At 57.8% G+C, this 21,428-nt stretch overlaps 1 long non-coding RNA gene across 1 annotated transcript; it reads right to left on the bottom strand.

Moving 5' to 3' along the window:
* Window positions 1-20,195: 20,195 nt before the first annotated feature.
* On the bottom strand, window positions 20,196-20,984 carry LOC148223131 (uncharacterized). Its single transcript, XR_015804694.1, has 3 exons — window positions 20,865-20,984; window positions 20,568-20,705; window positions 20,196-20,332 (listed from the first exon to the last, which is right to left on the bottom strand). It is a non-coding gene; the product is annotated as an uncharacterized LOC148223131 (long non-coding RNA).
* Window positions 20,985-21,428: the final 444 nt, after the last annotated feature.

Here is a 21,428-nt window from a genome sequence, read left to right as displayed (position 1 = left end):
GGACTCCTTTGGGCTCTGCAGGTACGGCAGGGCCTGGCGCAGGTGCTCGGCCGCTCGGCTCCTGTCCTCTGCCAGCTGAAGAGAGCGGCGGGAGGGAAGGGTCGGGCCGGGCTTTGTGCCCCTTTGCCAGGCGCTCCCCGCTTTGGCCGGCCCCGGCCTCCCCTGCCCGCACAGCCCTGAGGCGCGGCCAGCAGCCGCTGGGCCGGGGCTCCGTCGGCGCCCGGCTCGGGCCCACAGGAGCCTGGAGAAGAGCCCGTGCGGCTCCTGCGTGCAGCCCTGGGCAGGGCCACAGCTGCCAAGCGCACACAGTGAGCACCGCGCTCAGGGGGCTTGTCCAGGCTGAGCCTGGCGCTTCCAGGCCCTCCTTACCAGGCACTCGGCAAACATCCACAGCTTCTCTGTCTTCACCAGTTGCATGAGATGCCTTCTCTTCAGGAACTCGGTCACACAAAGCAGTGTTTTCCGCGAGGCCTGGAGAGCAGCAGAGATGTGCAGATGGCACCGCAGCTCAGGGCACAGGAGCCGCGTCCCTGTGCCAAGGCGTGCAGGAGGCTGCAGCCCGGGAGGTGCCAGGACCTGCAGGAGGCAGCCGAGCCCCTTCCAGACATCCACCAGCATCACTCAAAACCTCACCTTCGCCACATGCTCATTCTCCTCATGGCAGTGCCAAAACAGCGGGAGTAGGCTCTGCCTCAAAATCTTCATCAGCGGCTTTTTTCCCTCATCTACCACCAACTCCATCATCTTGAAGAAGAGGTCGAGGGCAAACACCTGCACACGGCTGTTGTCCTGGAAGGGAAGAAGAGGATAGGATCTTAAGTGCAATTACTCCAGGCTCACCTGGACAAAGGTCCAAAAATCCATAGGGGAAAATGTTTCTGGGCATCCAGTGCCGATGCCTGGAGACACAGAGACTTACATTGTCAAGGAGCAGCAGGAGTGCCTCAGCCAGCTTTGGGGCGGTGGTGCTGGATATCAAGATGCCTTTGTCCTGGAGCACATTGGTGAACACACGGAGGGTCATGGCAACCACCTCTCCATCTGCATCACCCAGCAGCTCCAAAAGACATGGAGACAGGCTGCACATTTTTCTGGCCTGTGTGGAACACAAGGCTGTGCTGTGAAGCCATGAACGGCTGAAGCAGCACCACCACTGTGCTGGCACTGCAACCCCACCCTGCTGCCACAGGGCCCAGAGGCCAAAGGCCTGTCGTGATGAAGTCAGGGAGGTGAGGCAGGAGAGCTGGGAGCATTTGCTGCAGCTCTTGAAGCCCAGGCAGCCCGAGGGGCAGCTTTCCCCAGCACAGCTTCAGCCGCTGCCCCCTTCTCACCATCGAGGGATCCTTGCTGAGCACCACAAGGCATCTGAGCGCCAGGCGACGTCTCTCCCTGTACTTGCTCTGCAGGTTCCTTGACGTGATCTCAAGGAGGCTGTCACCACATTTAGTGAAATCCAAGCAGTCCAGGACCTGAAAGGCACAGGGTAGTGACAGGGGATCCAGCTGGCAGGAGCCCAGAACCTCACAGGGCTGGGCTGAGAGATCAGCACAGGGCACGGGCACTGTCCCAGGCAGCTGTGGCTACGACAGGACAGAGAGCTGGGAGGCAGTTCAGTGAGGCAGCGCTGGCCATCAGGCTCACCTCCACAAGGAATGCCAGGAAAGGCAGATCCCAGCGTGGCTCTTCCCTGCTGAGCCACCCAAGCAGGCGGCGGGCAATCCCAGAGCACAAGAAGACGGAGACACGGCGCATCTCCCTGGTGGGGGAAAAAGGCACCCAGATGCTGACGTGTGCAGGCAAACCTCTCTCAGAACTGACTCAGAGATGCAGTCTTTCCCCAGCATCCCTGGAGGTGATGTGGGCACTTTGGGAGGCTGCCCCTTGTGGGCACCTCCTCTCCCAGCCTTTTGCAGTCTGCTTGGCCGTCCCTCGGTGACAAGGCTCTCTGGCCCATGACCACAGGGACTGTGTGGGGCACGCCAGGCACACAGTGCAAATGTCGGGGGCAGAGGGGAAACAGGGGGTCTCACCTGGCCAGCAGACCCATGGCATAGTGCTGGGTGCCAGCAGAGAGCAGCGTGTCCCAGCCACGCTTGCGCTCCATGGCCATCACCTCAGGGTCATACTGCAGACAGAAGAGCAGAGCCTTCATGGTCTGCACTGCAAACCTGTGTGCAGAGCAAAGCCCAGGTCACACTGGGAGCACTGGCGCTGGCCACAAGGGCATGGGAAGGACAGGAGGACCAGGACCTGTTGGGCTTGCTGGGAAGGTGGTGATCCTCCCGGCACGCTCTCCAGAAGTTATCAACTGCCTCTGGCATCTGCTGTGTGGTGATGATGACATGGAAGAGCAGAGCCGTAACCAGAGCGTTGGAAGAATGCATCATGGCCTCATGGCACTGAGGCACCCGGATAATCACCCAGAGCACCAGAGTTGCCTGCAAAAGAAGCAGCCCCAGACAGCGCTCAGTGCCGAGGTGTCCATGGGGCAGGGCCCGAGGGGAGAGGCAGGGGGAGCAGTGGGCCTGGTGCTGCCTGAGCCTGTCCCTAGCCCAGCGCCTGAGGCACAGAGAGGATGGATGGAGATCTGCTGGAGAGGCTACTGGCGAGGAAACCAAGGCCAGTTCCAGAAACTCACAGCCAGGGCAAAAACGTCCTTGTTGTCCCCATCAGAGGTGCACATGCTGTGCAGGGGCCAGGCCTCCATCACACACAGCAGAGTTGGCAGCACCTTCTCCACTGTTGATCCCGATGAGCCTATGGCTCTCCACATCCTTGCAGCAGCTCTGTGGGATCAGAGCTCTGTGTCAGGGGTGTCTCAGTCACAGTCCAGTGCCCTGTGCAGCTGTAGGGCCCAGGTGACAGAGCCCCGGTGCCCTGAGGGCCAGGCAGGGAGCGTGGCAGCAGTCTCAGGAGACAGAGGGGCCTGAGGGTCCTGGGCCTGTCTGCCTGTCTGGCAGAGCCCATTGGACAGGCTGTACAGGGCGGTGGGCCCTAAAGGCTGGTGGGCCCTAAAGGCTGTTGAGCCCTGAGCTCTCAAGGCACGTGGGCCTCGTACCTGTCACACGTTGGGGCACAGCGCAGGAGGGTCAGCACCACGTCAGCAGGGTGTTCTCCAGCCAGCCTCAGAATGTCAGTGCGCAGACTGACACCCACAGTGGCACAGGACACGAGACTCTGGTGAATGCTTTTCACCATGGCTGGCACCTGGAAGAGGCGTGACGAGGACTTGGAGTGCTGTCCAAGGGACCAGCTTCCCCCAAGAAGTGCTTCCCTTCCTGTGGAGGGAGCAGAAAACATTCATAAAGAAGAAAGTCTCCCTGCATCCTCAGAACAAACTCCTTGGAAAACCATAGCTTAAAGATAAGAAATGGCTTGTGAAATGATGAATACAAAAAGGAATCCAGTTCCCGCCCTTGGTAGATCCTTCGATCTCCAGTATTAGTGGCTCATTCTCTTTTAGTATCCGCAGGCCAGCTTTGAATGTAAAATCCCTCAGGGATTGGTTAGAATGTAGAATTCCCTTGATAATTGGTGCAAACTGTAAAACTCCCAAAAGCTATAAAAACCCCTGTAAAACAATAACCGTTGGTATATGCTAGATTGGATGCCTTCATAGAATAAACTATGGATTTGTGGCTTTCTACATATCCTGGTTTATTTACCCCGCTGGTCTAAGAGCTCACCGCGAGCCAAATTTCTATCTGGGCAAGGCTCGGGAACGTGCTCTGTCGCTGAGGGCTGCAGAAGCGGTCTCAGAGATCCCAAAGGGAGCCCAAAAACCCAGCCAGCGACACCTTCCCACCACACTCTTCTGGCCTCAAAGACCAAGGAGGCACAGTGGCCGTTCCTTGAGGGGATGCACGATCACATGATCCTGGGAGGGCACCAGCCCTGGCCCCAGACTGCTAACCTGCAGCTCAGATGAAACAACACTCTTCTCAACAAAATCGGTGGTGGGAGCATGAATGACAGCGGGAGTGGTGTCAGTATTTGTGATGCCCTGAGTCTCTCCGGTGTCAGCGTTTGTCATGGCCACGTCCTCCGTCACTGCCATGTCAGCCTTTGCCCTGTCATCATTCACTGCTGTGTTGAAGTGGTCTGAGCACTCAGCCAAATCTGGGCTGACATCGGGCTCTGCCTGGAGCTCGCTCAGCCTGGAGTCAGGCTCGGCTGTGCTCTCTGTTGCTGTGCTGCTGGTCTTTCTACGGCGAAGGGGCACAAACTCGCGGAACATCTGCAGGAGAACAAAGGACAGGGAAGAGAGGCAAGTTCCATGGCATGCTCCAAGCGCTGTGCTGGGCTGAGCAGTGACAGCAGGCCCAGCCCAGGTGGGGATGGCTGCAGGTACCTTCAGTGTTCTGCGGAAGCGGCCACGGGTGGGTTTCTGCTCTTGTGTCGGCTCCATGGCTGCAGCACCTGGCAAAGAGCGAGCGCAGCCAGAGCTGAGGGGCTGCGGGAGAGGCCGGAGAACACAGCCCAGCCCTGCATTCCCCAGGCAGGGACAGCCCCGGGATGCCCCAGGGGATGCCAGCACGGCCGCTGCAGGGTGTCTGCCCGGCCCCTCTTCTGTCCTGTCCCTGGGCATGTCCACAGTGGGTGGGCTGGACTGAGACGAGATGAGACGGGATGGGATGGGACGGACGGGATGGGACGGGACGGGACGGGGCCAAGCTGGATGCATGCACCAGCCCTGAGACCCAGGTGTGCCACTCACCATCCTGCATTGGCTGGAACGGCTCTGACTCTTCGGGCTCTTGAGGAGCTGGGGCAACTCTAGAGCCTCTCCTTTTTATTGCCCTGAACACTTTGAACAGATTGAGAAATCTGCCCGCCATGCCGGAGTCTGGCCTCGAGGGCACCTTCTAGAGAGATGCTTTGGGAAAGTTACAAGGCAACAAGTTGTGCAGCTGTGCCTTAAAGGCACCTGCGACAGAGAAGCCTCAGGAAGGCTGCAGGACAGCAAGTCCTGCACTTGAGGCCTCCTGCCACAAGGGCAGCAGACTCCTCGTAAATGATTCAGATCACCACACCCCAAGGTCTGGCTACTAGTGCACCAGCCACAGGGATCAGAGATACCTCAGGAAAGCTCCAAGTCACCAAGTCCTGCAGTCTTTCCACGAGGTCACCTGCAGGAATAACGCCTCGGAAAAGCTCGGGGTCAGGCACGAACGAGTGTGCTGTGCGGGGGCTCCTCACAGCACCGCTCTGGCGCCTCCTGTCCCGTCGCGTGCTCCGAGCACTCTGGTGTGCCCGTGTCACCACCAGCCCCCATGTCACCACATGTCACAAAGGGTCCTTAGACACGGTTCCATGCCACGGTGACCAGGCTGCACTGCATCACAAAGGGCCCTTGCACACACTGACACCTGCCCTGGGGACACCCTGAGCCCACCCAAAGTGGCCCAGGTTGGAAGGAATCCCTTGGCCCAAATATCTAAGAGAGCCCGACAGGAATGTTAGGAATGGCTCAAATCCTATCCAACGCTGCTCTGCGGGCTCCGGGCATTTAAGAGCCCTCAATTCAGGAAAGCCTTCCTTCCCCAAATTCACTGGCATGGCCAGAGAGTGTGACAGATTTGGACGTTTGCTTCCCATCTCAAAGCAGCAACTCATTTGCCTTCATTTGTCATCCATTGGAGAGTCACTTTACAAAAGAACACTACACAGAGGCGAATAAAGGCCATTCTTTGCTTTGCAAATGGTTTTCAATGAAGAGATGATAATATCCTAATTCTAGGAAGGAATAAAAGCTCACAAGGAGTGGAAGTGCACTCAGTGTTAGCAAATTAGCCCAAACAAATGAGAAGATTGCAAAATGGCTAATCCTCCTCCTGGTACAGATAGCTAAGTGGCTCTTTGTCCTGGGGTACAATGCAAAAATGTGTATTCTATCACCATCTGTTAAAATGTGGGAGGGGTGGTGATCCTTATCTCTGTGGGAGATATCCTCTGCTGATGTGCCATCTGATAAGATGGGGGGATGATCATCGTTATCTATTCACAACCCATCCTTCCTCCAGAAGATATATTCCGTTAATGGGCCATTAAGTCCTATTGTGTGACTGATAAGATTACATCACCCCATTGGGAGATGCCCCAGCTGGGGCAGGAGCCAAGCCTTTCCTACCTAGATAAAATACTGGGGTTTGGGACCCGAGGGCAGACCTTTCAACTGGATCCCAGAGGAAAGTCGGACCTTTTTCCACATCATTGCTGGATCTTCGGAGGAAAACTGCACCTTCTACAGGAGCACCGCTTCAACAGAACCACATCTGTCATCCAGGAGGACTGCAGCCACCATTTATATGGACTGCTACCAACACCCTGACTGACAGGGTGTCAGGTTGTATTTCTGACTGTGTTGGTGGTTGTTTCTTTTATATTATTGCATGTATTTTATTTTTTTCTCTTTTCTCCTATTAAATTGTATTACTGACTTGGAGTCTCGCACTGGTTTTACTTTCAAACCAACACACTCTTAAAGTACAGCTCTCCCCTCCTCTTCCCTGCAGGAAGATCAGGACCCCTAACAAAAAATCACAGCTAGTGCTTTGGCCCTCCTCCAGAACCAAAGCTGTGCCAAAGCACAGATGCTGCCTTCAAGCTGACTCCAATTCCAGCCTAGACCTCTCACCTTCCACACAGCTCCTTCTCCAAGACGCCCACCAACACCAACCCCCCTAATCAGCCACACACAAGCCCCCAACAGCCCGCCGGGATCCCCAGCTAACCCCATCCCTCCGCAGAGCTTTCCCAGCCTCCAGCAGACCCCTGGTTCCCTGCACGTGCCATGGGATGGCACTCGGGAGGATCTGCTCCAAGGCCTTTCCCAGTAGCCAGCTCAGGCTGCCAGGCCTATGGTTCCTGGATCATCCTTCCCACCAACTCTCCCTGTGCACGGCTGCTCCATTTGCACATTGGTGCTCAGCTCAGAGTTCTGCACTTGAGCAGCACTGCTGAGAAAGGATGGAGAGCGGCCTGGCAAGCTCTTTCTCCAGCTCCCTCTTGACTCTTGGGGGAGGTAGAACATTCCACAGGAAAGCACCTGGTGCCACAAGGAGTGGGTGACATCAGACAGCTGTGAGGGGAAGCCTCAGGACTGCTGTATTCTGAGGGAACACCGTTGGCCTTGACCTGTATGCACCTGCGGAAGCTTAAATCCTCAGCTCCCAGGACCTCTCTTGGCCAGCACCCTGATGTGCACGCAGGACTGCTGCGAGGCACTGCTGGGACCCAGCGGGACAGGAGCTGCTGTCTCGTGTCCACCCAGCACCCCCGACAGAGCCAGGGTCACCCCAAAAGCAGACAAACGATCTGGTGTCGGCAGAGAGGAGCAAGGAGCACTGGGCTGCCTCCTCTCAGGGTATCTCAGCTGGCCCTGGGCCACAACACGCCCCCGTTTTAAGTCCTGCCTATGCCCAGCTGCCAGAAATGCCGACCTTCTTCTCTCCAAGGCGCACAGGAAGAGCCAATGAGCAGGATGCCTTGGGAGGCAAACCTTCCCGGCCTTTGCTGAGGCCAGGGACACACCAAGATCAGCCAAGACTCTGCAGATTGCCTGGCCCGCACAGCCCAGCTCTTTGCTGGCCCTGGCCCGCAGCAGCTTCCACCAAGCGAGAGGCAATTGCATATTGCCAAGAGCCGAAACACAGCAGGCAGGTGAGATGTGAACAGTGTGTGCATCAAGGACTTTTAATTCACAGCTCTCAAAGAGAGCTTTGGGGCTCGCAGCTGGACAGAGATGCTCCTGCTCACACCTCTGGCCAAAAGGGGGTAACACAGCGTGCTGCAGGTGCTTGGGTTGGTCTCCACAGCTCCAGGCAGATGCCAAACCTGCTCTTCACAGCCTTCTCCCTTCCCCTGCCCCTGTGCCCAGGGCAGCGGGCCTCAAGGACTCAAAGGACCACAGGGAGCCAAAGGGGGACGCTTGCACCTACCTCACTGCGATCTCCCTGTGAAGCACTTTCCTTAAGACGCAAGCCCCTTTTCTCCAAAGGCATTTTTCCAAATGCGTAGCTTTCCCCAGGTTCACCAACACATTCTTAAGAAGTCCTGGCAAGTCTCAATTCCTTCTGGGCCTTTCAGAACTGGCACTCCAGCTCTAGCTTGTGTTCCCCCAAGTGTGTTTCCACGTGGAGGTTCTGACGTGCAGACCCAGGCCCTCTACAAACACAAGCTGCCCGCTGCCTCTTCGCCTGCCTCAACTCCTGCCTGCGGTCACGGCCACAAAACCAGGCTGTTCCCGGACAGAGACCAGAGCCCTGCTCCCACAGGATGCTCTTGCCAGCACCTCCCAGGACTCTGTGCTGTACACACAGCACTTTTCATGCCTGCTCTCAACCGGCTTGGGCACACAGAGCACCACCTGGCTGGCTCTGCCATCAGCACACCCCAAACACAGGCAGAGGAGGTAGAAGAAGCAGGGGCTCTTTTGCAGCCATGCCCAAGGGAGACTGGAAGGGTGCCCCCTCCGTCTGGTCTCACTTGCTTGGCTGACTGGCTCTGAGGCAGGGGCTCTGATTCCTCGCTTCTGGGGACCAGAACCGCACCCAGGGTCCCGGCACTGCCTGACTGCGCTCTGGACACTGGCACGGTCACGCGTCCGAGTCTCAGGCACTGTGCTGCTGCTTCATTTGCTCTTTTGGAACACCCAGAGCTCCCCAACAATGCCCTGTTGGTCTCTGGTTCTGCCCTCTTCCTGACCCAATGCTCCAGTGATGGAGCATTGCTGTGCTTTCAGGAAGCTATTCTTGAAACCTTCCAGCATTCCAAAGCTCCTTTGCCCTCCGTGGATGCTTGCTATGGAATCTCTCCGAGCTGCACTCAGAGCATACTCAGGTTGGTTCTTCTAAAACCCAGCGCCTTCAGGGTGCTCAGCAAGACCTTTAACTCCACAGTGTTGTGGAACTGGACGTTCAACACAGAGACCTTTCCAGGATGATCTGCCCTCGTTTCTGAGTGTCTACAGAAAGCACGGCACGGAAGAGAACAGCAGGAGAGGCCTGTGTGTGTTCCAGGGCTCTGGAATTGTGCCGCTTGAGCTCCACAGAGATGCAGGCAAAGTGAAGAAGCCAAACTGTTTATTGATGGAAGGCAAAGCAAAAGCATGAGCTGGAGGGGAAAAAAAGGGATGGGCACAATCTGAGGGCTGGAGGGAAGGAGCAGTCAAAAGGGAGGAATAGTCGAGGGAACAAGAAAGGATAGGCAGTGTCTGAAGGCTGGAGGGAGAGAGCTCTCTACAAGCAGGGAGAGGGCTGAAGCCATGCGAGCTTCCCACAGGCTCAGCTGTGCTAATCATCAGCTGTGCCTGCAGCTTCAGCTGGTCTCTTCTGGTCTCAAGGCAGCCTCAACTTCCATGGCATCTGGAGGTCTTAAAGGGACGCTGGTTCTTCTAAGCCGGCAGATGAGCATGGTTCTGCAAGCCTTTCACTGATCACCTCTTCCAGTAGTATATCGTATCTCTTCAAGGCTTGAAGGGCTGGAAGAGAGAGGAATAGAGCCACAGTGAGAGCCCGCATCTGTGGGAATCCAAGCAGACCTTCCTGACAGGGCCACATCCTTCCCAGCTCTTGCCATGGCCACAAGAGGGGCCAACGGGGTCAGCTGCAAGGTGCTGGCCACGAATCCCTCCACCTGCGTCCCTGAAATCTCTCGGAGCTCTGCCCACGCCATCCCCCCGTCCACACAGGGAGCAAAGCCCACCGCAGCCGGGGCAGGGATTGCAGCTCCCCCCGCCAACCCCGCTGACAGCCCGCTGCCCGCACTCACCCTCAATGAGAACGTCAATGTCTCCTGGCTGACCCGTCAGGTACCGCCCAGCGATCCCTGGGAACACAGAGCCTGTCACGGCTCTGTCCAGCGGCACAGCTCCCCGCCAGCGGCGCTGCCAGCCCTGTGTGTCACAGGGCGGCAGCAGCCCCGAGGGCAGCCGGGGCTCCACGGCGCCGGGCCCGGATGCCGCTTGCCGGGGCAGCGGGCGGGGCTGGGGCCGAGCTGCGGCGGGGCGGGGAGGGGAGGGGAGGGGAGGGGAGGGAGCCCGGGCTCACCCATGAACCTGATGGCCGCTAATTGCAGGGACTCCTTTGGGCTCTGCAGGTACAGCAGGGCCTGGCGCAGGTGCTCGGCCGCTCGGCTCCTGTCCTCTGCCAGCTGAAGAGAGCGGCGGGAGGGAAGGGTCGGGCCGGGCTTTGTGCCCCTTTGCCAGGCGCTCCCCGCTTTGGCCGGCCCCGGCCTCCCCTGCCCGCACAGCCCTGAGGCGCGGCCAGCAGCCGCTGGGCCGGGGCTCCGTCGGCGCCCGGCTCGGGCCCACAGGAGCCTGGAGAAGAGCCCGTGCGGCTCCTGCGTGCAGCCCTGGGCAGGGCCACAGCTGCCAAGCGCACACAGTGAGCACCGCGCTCAGGGGGCTTGTCCAGGCTGAGCCTGGCGCTTCCAGGCCCTCCTTACCAGGCACTCGGCAAACATCCACAGCTTCTCTGTCTTCACCAGTTGCATGAGATGCCTTCTCTTCAGGAACTCGGTCACACAAAGCAGTGTTTTCCGCGAGGCCTGGAGAGCAGCAGAGATGTGCAGATGGCACCGCAGCTCAGGGCACAGGAGCCGCGTCCCTGTGCCAAGGCGTGCAGGAGGCTGCAGCCCGGGAGGTGCCAGGACCTGCAGGAGGCAGCCGAGCCCCTTCCAGACATCCACCAGCATCACTCAAAACCTCACCTTCGCCACATGCTCATTCTCCTCATGGCAGTGCCAAAACAGCGGGAGTAGGCTCTGCCTCAAAATCTTCATCAGCGGCTTTTTTCCCTCATCTACCACCAACTCCATCATCTTGAAGAAGAGGTCGAGGGCAAACACCTGCACACGGCTGTTGTCCTGGAAGGGAAGAAGAGGATAGGATCTTAAGTGCAATTACTCCAGGCTCACCTGGACAAAGGTCCAAAAATCCATAGGGGAAAATGTTTCTGGGCATCCAGTGCCGATGCCTGGAGACACAGAGACTTACATTGTCAAGGAGCAGCAGGAGTGCCTCAGCCAGCTTTGGGGCGGTGGTGCTGGATATCAAGATGCCTTTGTCCTGGAGCACATTGGTGAACACACGGAGGGTCATGGCAACCACCTCTCCATCTGCATCACCCAGCAGCTCCAAAAGACATGGAGACAGGCTGCACATTTTTCTGGCCTGTGTGGAACACAAGGCTGTGCTGTGAAGCCATGAACGGCTGAAGCAGCACCACCACTGTGCTGGCACTGCAACCCCACCCTGCTGCCACAGGGCCCAGAGGCCAAAGGCCTGTCGTGATGAAGTCAGGGAGGTGAGGCAGGAGAGCTGGGAGCATTTGCTGCAGCTCTTGAAGCCCAGGCAGCCCGAGGGGCAGCTTTCCCCAGCACAGCTTCAGCCGCTGCCCCCTTCTCACCATCGAGGGATCCTTGCTGAGCACCACAAGGCATCTGAGCGCCAGGCGACGTCTCTCCCTGTACTTGCTCTGCAGGTTCCTTGACGTGATCTCAAGGAGGCTGTCACCACATTTAGTGAAATCCAAGCAGTCCAGGACCTGAAAGGCACAGGGTAGTGACAGGGGATCCAGCTGGCAGGAGCCCAGAACCTCACAGGGCTGGGCTGAGAGATCAGCACAGGGCACGGGCACTGTCCCAGGCAGCTGTGGCTACGACAGGACAGAGAGCTGGGAGGCAGTTCAGTGAGGCAGCGCTGGCCATCAGGCTCACCTCCACAAGGAATGCCAGGAAAGGCAGATCCCAGCGTGGCTCTTCCCTGCTGAGCCACCCAAGCAGGCGGCGGGCAATCCCAGAGCACAAGAAGACGGAGACACGGCGCATCTCCCTGGTGGGGGAAAAAGGCACCCAGATGCTGACGTGTGCAGGCAAACCTCTCTCAGAACTGACTCAGAGATGCAGTCTTTCCCCAGCATCCCTGGAGGTGATGTGGGCACTTTGGGAGGCTGCCCCTTGTGGGCACCTCCTCTCCCAGCCTTTTGCAGTCTGCTTGGCCGTCCCTCGGTGACAAGGCTCTCTGGCCCATGACCACAGGGACTGTGTGGGGCACGCCAGGCACACAGTGCAAATGTCGGGGGCAGAGGGGAAACAGGGGGTCTCACCTGGCCAGCAGACCCATGGCATAGTGCTGGGTGCCAGCAGAGAGCAGCGTGTCCCAGCCACGCTTGCGCTCCATGGCCATCACCTCAGGGTCATACTGCAGACAGAAGAGCAGAGCCTTCATGGTCTGCACTGCAAACCTGTGTGCAGAGCAAAGCCCAGGTCACACTGGGAGCACTGGCGCTGGCCACAAGGGCATGGGAAGGACAGGAGGACCAGGACCTGTTGGGCTTGCTGGGAAGGTGGTGATCCTCCCGGCACGCTCTCCAGAAGTTATCAACTGCCTCTGGCATCTGCTGTGTGGTGATGATGACATGGAAGAGCAGAGCCGTAACCAGAGCGTTGGAAGAATGCATCATGGCCTCATGGCACTGAGGCACCCGGATAATCACCCAGAGCACCAGAGTTGCCTGCAAAAGAAGCAGCCCCAGACAGCGCTCAGTGCCGAGGTGTCCATGGGGCAGGGCCCGAGGGGAGAGGCAGGGGGAGCAGTGGGCCTGGTGCTGCCTGAGCCTGTCCCTAGCCCAGCGCCTGAGGCACAGAGAGGATGGATGGAGATCTGCTGGAGAGGCTACTGGCGAGGAAACCAAGGCCAGTTCCAGAAACTCACAGCCAGGGCAAAAACGTCCTTGTTGTCCCCATCAGAGGTGCACATGCTGTGCAGGGGCCAGGCCTCCATCACACACAGCAGAGTTGGCAGCACCTTCTCCACTGTTGATCCCGATGAGCCTATGGCTCTCCACATCCTTGCAGCAGCTCTGTGGGATCAGAGCTCTGTGTCAGGGGTGTCTCAGTCACAGTCCAGTGCCCTGTGCAGCTGTAGGGCCCAGGTGACAGAGCCCCGGTGCCCTGAGGGCCAGGCAGGGAGCGTGGCAGCAGTCTCAGGAGACAGAGGGGCCTGAGGGTCCTGGGCCTGTCTGCCTGTCTGGCAGAGCCCATTGGACAGGCTGTACAGGGCGGTGGGCCCTAAAGGCTGGTGGGCCCTAAAGGCTGTTGAGCCCTGAGCTCTCAAGGCACGTGGGCCTCGTACCTGTCACACGTTGGGGCACAGCGCAGGAGGGTCAGCACCACGTCAGCAGGGTGTTCTCCAGCCAGCCTCAGAATGTCAGTGCGCAGACTGACACCCACAGTGGCACAGGACACGAGACTCTGGTGAATGCTTTTCACCATGGCTGGCACCTGGAAGAGGCGTGACGAGGACTTGGAGTGCTGTCCAAGGGACCAGCTTCCCCCAAGAAGTGCTTCCCTTCCTGTGGAGGGAGCAGAAAACATTCATAAAGAAGAAAGTCTCCCTGCATCCTCAGAACAAACTCCTTGGAAAACCATAGCTTAAAGATAAGAAATGGCTTGTGAAATGATGAATACAAAAAGGAATCCAGTTCCCGCCCTTGGTAGATCCTTCGATCTCCAGTATTAGTGGCTCATTCTCTTTTAGTATCCGCAGGCCAGCTTTGAATGTAAAATCCCTCAGGGATTGGTTAGAATGTAGAATTCCCTTGATAATTGGTGCAAACTGTAAAACTCCCAAAAGCTATAAAAACCCCTGTAAAACAATAACCGTTGGTATATGCTAGATTGGATGCCTTCATAGAATAAACTATGGATTTGTGGCTTTCTACATATCCTGGTTTATTTACCCCGCTGGTCTAAGAGCTCACCGCGAGCCAAATTTCTATCTGGGCAAGGCTCGGGAACGTGCTCTGTCGCTGAGGGCTGCAGAAGCGGTCTCAGAGATCCCAAAGGGAGCCCAAAAACCCAGCCAGCGACACCTTCCCACCACACTCTTCTGGCCTCAAAGACCAAGGAGGCACAGTGGCCGTTCCTTGAGGGGATGCACGATCACATGATCCTGGGAGGGCACCAGCCCTGGCCCCAGACTGCTAACCTGCAGCTCAGATGAAACAACACTCTTCTCAACAAAATCGGTGGTGGGAGCATGAATGACAGCGGGAGTGGTGTCAGTATTTGTGATGCCCTGAGTCTCTCCGGTGTCAGCGTTTGTCATGGCCACGTCCTCCGTCACTGCCATGTCAGCCTTTGCCCTGTCATCATTCACTGCTGTGTTGAAGTGGTCTGAGCACTCAGCCAAATCTGGGCTGACATCGGGCTCTGCCTGGAGCTCGCTCAGCCTGGAGTCAGGCTCGGCTGTGCTCTCTGTTGCTGTGCTGCTGGTCTTTCTACGGCGAAGGGGCACAAACTCGCGGAACATCTGCAGGAGAACAAAGGACAGGGAAGAGAGGCAAGTTCCATGGCATGCTCCAAGCGCTGTGCTGGGCTGAGCAGTGACAGCAGGCCCAGCCCAGGTGGGGATGGCTGCAGGTACCTTCAGTGTTCTGCGGAAGCGGCCACGGGTGGGTTTCTGCTCTTGTGTCGGCTCCATGGCTGCAGCACCTGGCAAAGAGCGAGCGCAGCCAGAGCTGAGGGGCTGCGGGAGAGGCCGGAGAACACAGCCCAGCCCTGCATTCCCCAGGCAGGGACAGCCCCGGGATGCCCCAGGGGATGCCAGCACGGCCGCTGCAGGGTGTCTGCCCGGCCCCTCTTCTGTCCTGTCCCTGGGCATGTCCACAGTGGGTGGGCTGGACTGAGACGAGATGAGACGGGATGGGATGGGACGGACGGGATGGGACGGGACGGGACGGGGCCAAGCTGGATGCATGCACCAGCCCTGAGACCCAGGTGTGCCACTCACCATCCTGCATTGGCTGGAACGGCTCTGACTCTTCGGGCTCTTGAGGAGCTGGGGCAACTCTAGAGCCTCTCCTTTTTATTGCCCTGAACACTTTGAACAGATTGAGAAATCTGCCCGCCATGCCGGAGTCTGGCCTCGAGGGCACCTTCTAGAGAGATGCTTTGGGAAAGTTACAAGGCAACAAGTTGTGCAGCTGTGCCTTAAAGGCACCTGCGACAGAGAAGCCTCAGGAAGGCTGCAGGACAGCAAGTCCTGCACTTGAGGCCTCCTGCCACAAGGGCAGCAGACTCCTCGTAAATGATTCAGATCACCACACCCCAAGGTCTGGCTACTAGTGCACCAGCCACAGGGATCAGAGATACCTCAGGAAAGCTCCAAGTCACCAAGTCCTGCAGTCTTTCCACGAGGTCACCTGCAGGAATAACGCCTCGGAAAAGCTCGGGGTCAGGCACGAACGAGTGTGCTGTGCGGGGGCTCCTCACAGCACCGCTCTGGCGCCTCCTGTCCCGTCGCGTGCTCCGAGCACTCTGGTGTGCCCGTGTCACCACCAGCCCCCATGTCACCACATGTCACAAAGGGTCCTTAGACACGGTTCCATGCCACGGTGACCAGGCTGCACTGCATCACAAAGGGCCCTTGCACACACTGACACCTGCCCTGGGGACACCCTGAGCCCACCCAAAGTGGCCCAGGTTGGAAGGAATCCCTTGGCCCAAATATCTAAGAGAGCCCGACAGGAATGTTAGGAATGGCTCAAATCCTATCCAAGGGCTCCGGGCATTTAAGAGCCCTCAATTCAGGAAAGCCTTCCTTCCCCAAATTCACTGGCATGGCCAGAGAGTGTGACAGATTTGGACGTTTGCTTCCCATCTCAAAGCAGCAACTCATTTGCCTTCATTTGTCATCCATTGGAGAGTCACTTTACAAAAGAACACTACACAGAGGCGAATAAAGGCCATTCTTTGCTTTGCAAATGGTTTTCAATGAAGAGATGATAATATCCTAATTCTAGGAAGGAATAAAAGCTCACAAGGAGTGGAAGTGCACTCAGTGTTAGCAAATTAGCCCAAACAAATGAGAAGATTGCAAAATGGCTAATCCTCCTCCTGGTACAGATAGCTAAGTGGCTCTTTGTCCTGGGGTACAATGCAAAAATGTGTATTCTATCACCATCTGTTAAAATGTGGGAGGGGTGGTGATCCTTATCTCTGTGGGAGATATCCTCTGCTGATGTGCCATCTGATAAGATGGGGGGATGATCATCGTTATCTATTCACAACCCATCCTTCCTCCAGAAGATATATTCCGTTAATGGGCCATTAAGTCCTATTGTGTGACTGATAAGATTACATCACCCCATTGGGAGATGCCCCAGCTGGGGCAGGAGCCAAGCCTTTCCTACCTAGATAAAATACTGGGGTTTGGGACCCGAGGGCAGACCTTTCAACTGGATCCCAGAGGAAAGTCGGACCTTTTTCCACATCATTGCTGGATCTTCGGAGGAAAACTGCACCTTCTACAGGAGCACCGCTTCAACAGAACCACATCTGTCATCCAGGAGGACTGCAGCCACCATTTATATGGACTGCTACCAACACCCTGACTGACAGGGTGTCAGGTTGTATTTCTGACTGTGTTGGTGGTTGTTTCTTTTATATTATTGCATGTATTTTATTTTTTTCTCTTTTCTCCTATTAAATTGTATTACTGACTTGGAGTCTCGCACTGGTTTTACTTTCAAACCAACACACTCTTAAAGTACAGCTCTCCCCTCCTCTTCCCTGCAGGAAGATCAGGACCCCTAACAAAAAATCACAGCTAGTGCTTTGGCCCTGCTCCATAACCAAAGCTGTGCCAAAGCACAGATGCTGCCTTCAAGCTGACTCCAATTCCAGCCTAGACCTCTCACCTTCCACACAGCTCCTTCTCCAAGACGCCCACCAACACCAACCCACCTAATCAGCCACACACAAGCCCCCAACAGCCCGCCAGGATCCCCAGCTATCCCCATCCCTCCGCAGAGCTTTCCCAGCCTCCAGCAGACCCCTGGTTCCCTGCACGTGCCATGGGATGGCACTCGGGAGGATCTGCTCCAAGGCCTTTCCCGGTAGCAAGCTCAGGCTGCCAGGCCTATGGTTCCTGGATCATCCTTCCCACCAACTCTCCCTGTGCACGGCTGCTCCATTTGCACATTGGTGCTCAGCTCAGAGTTCTGCACTTGAGCAGCACTGCTGAGAAAGGATGGAGAGCGGCCTGGCAAGCTCTTTCTCCAGCTCCCTCTTGACTCTTGGGGGAGGTAGAACATTCCACAGGAAAGCACCTGGTGCTACAAGGAGTGGGTGACATCAGACAGCTGTGAGGGGAAGCCTCAGGACTGCTGTAATTCTGAGGGAACACCGTTGGCCTTGACCTGTATGCACCTGCAGAAGCTTAAATCCTCAGCTCCCAGGACCTCTCTTGGCCAGCACCCTGATGTGCACGCAGGACTGCTGCGAGGCACTGCTGGGACCCAGCGGGACAGGAGCTGCTGTCTCGTGTCCACCCAGCACCCCCGACAGAGCCAGGGTCACCCCAAAAGCAGACAAACGATCTGGTGTCGGCAGAGAGGAGCAAGGAGCACTGGGCTGCCTCCTCTCAGGGTATCTCAGCTGGCCCTGGGCCAAAACACGCCCCCGTTTTAAGGCCTGCTAATGCCCAGCTGCCAGAAATGCCGACCTTCTTCTCTCCAAGGCGCACAGGAAGAGCCAATGAGCAGGATGCCTTGGGAGGCAAACCTTCCCGGCCTTTGCTGAGGCCAGGGACACACCAAGATCAGCCAAGACTCTGCAGATTGCCTGGCCCGCACAGCCCAGCTCTTTGCTGGCCCTGGCCCGCAGCAGCTTCCACCAAGCGAGAGGCAATTGCATATTGCCAAGAGCCGAAACACAGCAGGCGGGTGAGATGTGAACAGTGTGCGCATCAAGGCCTTTTAATTCACAGCTCTCAAAGAGAGCTTTGGGGCTCGCAGCTGGACAGAGATGCTCCTGCTCACACCTCTGGCCAAAAGGGGGTAACACAGCGTGCTGCAGGTGCTTGGGTTGGTCTCCACAGCTCCAGGCAGATGCCAAACCTGCTCTTCACAGCCTTCTCCCTTCCCCTGCCCCTGTGCCCAGGGCAGCGGGCCTCAAGGACTCAAAGGACCACAGGGAGCCAAAGGGAATGTTACGAAGGGAGAGGGGAGATGAAACAAGTCTTGCCTCTGCCCAGGCCTCTGGCAGTAGTGATTGGCTTTATTGAGGTGGGCAGCACCCCAAAACCGCTCTTGCTCACAAGTTCTTCATAATGGTTGTTTAAGTCTATTACAAAATGAATTGTTTATTTAATAGACACAATTTTAACAAACAAAAGACTTTAATCTATTTCTTTTGACAAAGGATAAACAAAGAACCACTAGTAGGAGATAATATACTTTGCAAAGCAAAGGAATGAGGTGGAAGGGAAAACAGGGATTGGCGTGGTCTGAGGGCTAGAGGGAGAGAGCTATGTACAGGCAGGGAGAGGGCTGAAGCCATGCGAGCTTCCCACAGGTTCAGCTGTGCCAATCATCAGCTGTGCCTGGAGCTCCAGTGAGATATGCATGTGGTGTCCTCTTCAGTGTCTCCTGGTGCTGTTCTTGGGACACTGGTTCACTGTGTCGCTCAGAGGAACCTAATTCTTCAGCTCTGTTGGCAAACTGGTCTTGAATATTCAGGTTCCAGTGGGATGGACTGGTTTGTTTCCTTGGGGTGTGAATGGCTGGAAGAGAGAAGAGTCACAGTCAGAGCCCGGATCTGTGGGAATCCAAGTAGACCTTCCTGCCAAGGGCAGCCCACTCAGCTCCTGCAATGGCCAGCAGAGAGGAGTTGCCAACGGGATCGGCTGCAAGGTGCAGGCCAAGAATCCCGCCTGTGTCCCAATAAAACACTCGGAGCTCTGCCCACGCCACCCTTCATCCACACAGGGAGCAAAGCCCTCCGCAGCCGGGACAGGGATTGCAACTCCACCTGCCAGCCCCCGCTGCCAGCCCGCTGCCCTCACTCACCCGCACTGAGCACCTGGAGCTCATTCTTCTACTTCCTCATGCGTGCCCCGGCGATCCCTGGGAACACAGAGCCCGTCACGGCTCTGTCCAGCGGCACAGCTCCCTGCCAGCGGCGCTGCCAGCCCTGTGGCCACACGCCCTCGTGGCCCGGCAGGGCTCAGCCCGGGCCCTTGCTGCATCCTGACGCCCAAGGGCACGGCTGCGACACAGGGCGGCAGCAGCCCCGAGGGCAGCCGGGGCTCCACGGCGCCGGGCCCGGATGCCGCGCTGCCGGGGCCGCAGGCGGGGCTGGGGCCGAGCTGCGGCGGGGCGGGGAGGGGAGGGGAGGGGAGGGGAGGGAGCCCGGGCTCACCCATGAACCTGATGGCCGCTAATTGGACGGACTGCTGTGGGCTCTGCAGGTACGGCAGGGCCTGGCGCAGGTGCTCGGCCGCTCGGCTCCTGTCCTCTGCCAGCTGAAGAGAGCGGCGGGAGGGAAGGGTCGGGCCGGGCTTTGTGCCCCTTTGCCAGGCGCTCCCCGCTTTGGCCGGCCCCGGCCTCCCCTGCCCGCACAGCCCTGAGGCGCGGCCAGCAGCCGCTGGGCCGGGGCTCCGTCGGCGCCCGGCTCGGGCCCACAGGAGCCTGGAGAAGAGCCCGTGCGGCTCCTGCGTGCAGCCCTGGGCAGGGCCACAGCTGCCAAGCGCACACAGTGAGCACCGCGCTCAGGGGGCTTGTCCAGGCTGAGCCTGGCGCTTCCAGGCCCTCCTTACCAGGCACTCGGCAAACATCCACAGCTCTTCTGTCTGCAGCGCCTGTTGGAGATCCGTCTTCTTCAAGAACCCGGCCGCACAAAGCAGCGTTTCTCGAGAGGCCTGGAGAGCAGCAGAGATGTGCAGATGGCACCGCAGCTCAGGGCACAGGAGCCGCGTCCCTGTGCCAAGGCGTGCAGGAGGCTGCAGCCCGGGAGGTGCCAGGACCTGCAGGAGGCAGCCGAGCCCCTTCCAGACATCCACCAGCATCACACAAAACTTTACCTTTGCCAGCTCCTGGTTCTCATCATGGCAGTGGAAGAAGAGTGGGAGCAGGCTCTGGCTCACAATTCTCTCCAGGGCCGTTTTTCCCTTGTCCACTACCAAGTCCATCACCTTGCAGAAGAGGTGAACGGAAAGCTGCTGCACATGACTGCTATCCTGGAGGAAAGAAGGAGGAAAAGACCTCAGAAGCAACTTGTACAGCCCACCTGGGCGAAGGCCCAAACATCAGGAAGGCACAAAGTTTCGGGGCAGCAGCCAGTGCTCATGGCTGGGGGCACAGAGCCTTACATTTTCCAGTAGTGACAGGAGTGGCACAGCCAGCTTTGTAGCAGCAGTGCTAGATATCATGAGGTGTTTTTCCTGGAAGATATTTATGAAGACAGAGAGGGACATGCCAATCACCTCTCTCTGTGCATCACCCAGCAGCTCCAGGAGGCTTCGAGACAGGCTGCGTATACGTTTGGCCTGTGTAGAAGACAAGGCTGTGCTGTGAAGCCAAGAACGGCTACAGTGCCACCACTGCCGTGCTGGCACTGCAACCCCACCCTGCTGCCACAGGGCCCAGAGGCCAAAGGCCTGTCGTGATGAACTCAGGGAGGTGAGGCAGGAGAGCTGGGAGCATCTGCTGCAGCTCCTGAAGCCCAGGCAGCCCGAGGGGCAGCTTTCCCCAGCACAGCTTCAGCCGCTGCCCCCTTCTCACCATCGAGGGATCCTTGCTGAGCACCACAAGGCATCTGAGTGCCAGGCGACGTCTCTCCCTGTACTTGCTCTGCAGGTTCCTTGACATGATCTCCAGGATGCTGTCAGCACATTGAGTGAAATCCAAGCAGTCCAGGACCTGAAAGGCACAGGGCAGTGACAGCGGACCCGGCCGGCAGGAGCGCGCAACCACACAGGGCTGGGCTGAGAGATCAGCACAGGGCACGGGCAGTGTCCCAGGCAGCTGTGGTGACGAGAGGACAGAGAGCTGGGAGGGAGCTCTGGCCAAGAGGCTCACCTCCACAGTGAATGCCAGGAAAGGCAGATCCCAGCGTGGCTCCTGTGTGCTGAGCAGCTGGAGTAGGTGGAGTGCGACATGGGTACACAAGGGCATCAAGCCACGACGCATCAACCTAGCAGGGGGAAAAAGGGAGTAAGACCCTGAGGTGGGGGGAGGGTGCAATAATCTCCCAAGAGTGACTCACAGAGATGCAGTCTTTCCCCAGCATCCCTGGAGGTGATGTGGGCACTTTGGGAGGCTGCCCCTTGTGGGCACCTCCTCTCCCAGCCTTTTGCAGTCTGCTTGGCCGTCCCTCGGTGACAAGGCTCTCTGGCCCATGACCACAGGGACTGTGTGGGGCACGCCAGGCACACAGTGCAAATGTCGGGGGCAGAGGGGAAACAGGGGGTCTCACCTGGCCAGCAGACCCATGGCATAGTGCTGGGTGCCAGCAGAGAGCAGCGTGTCCCAGCCACGCTTGCGCTCCATGGCCATCACCTCAGGGTCATACTGCAGACAGAAGAGCAGAGCCTTCATGGTCTGCACTGCAAACCTGTGTGCAGAGCAAAGCCCAGGTCACAC

This window comes from Sturnus vulgaris, chromosome 7 (assembly GCF_052056855.1).
Source record: "Sturnus vulgaris isolate bStuVul1 chromosome 7, bStuVul1.hap1, whole genome shotgun sequence".
Lineage (NCBI taxonomy): Eukaryota > Metazoa > Chordata > Aves > Passeriformes > Sturnidae > Sturnus > Sturnus vulgaris.
The sequence above is the reverse complement of the archived record's forward strand: the minus strand, read 5'-3'. Positions and strand labels throughout refer to the sequence as shown.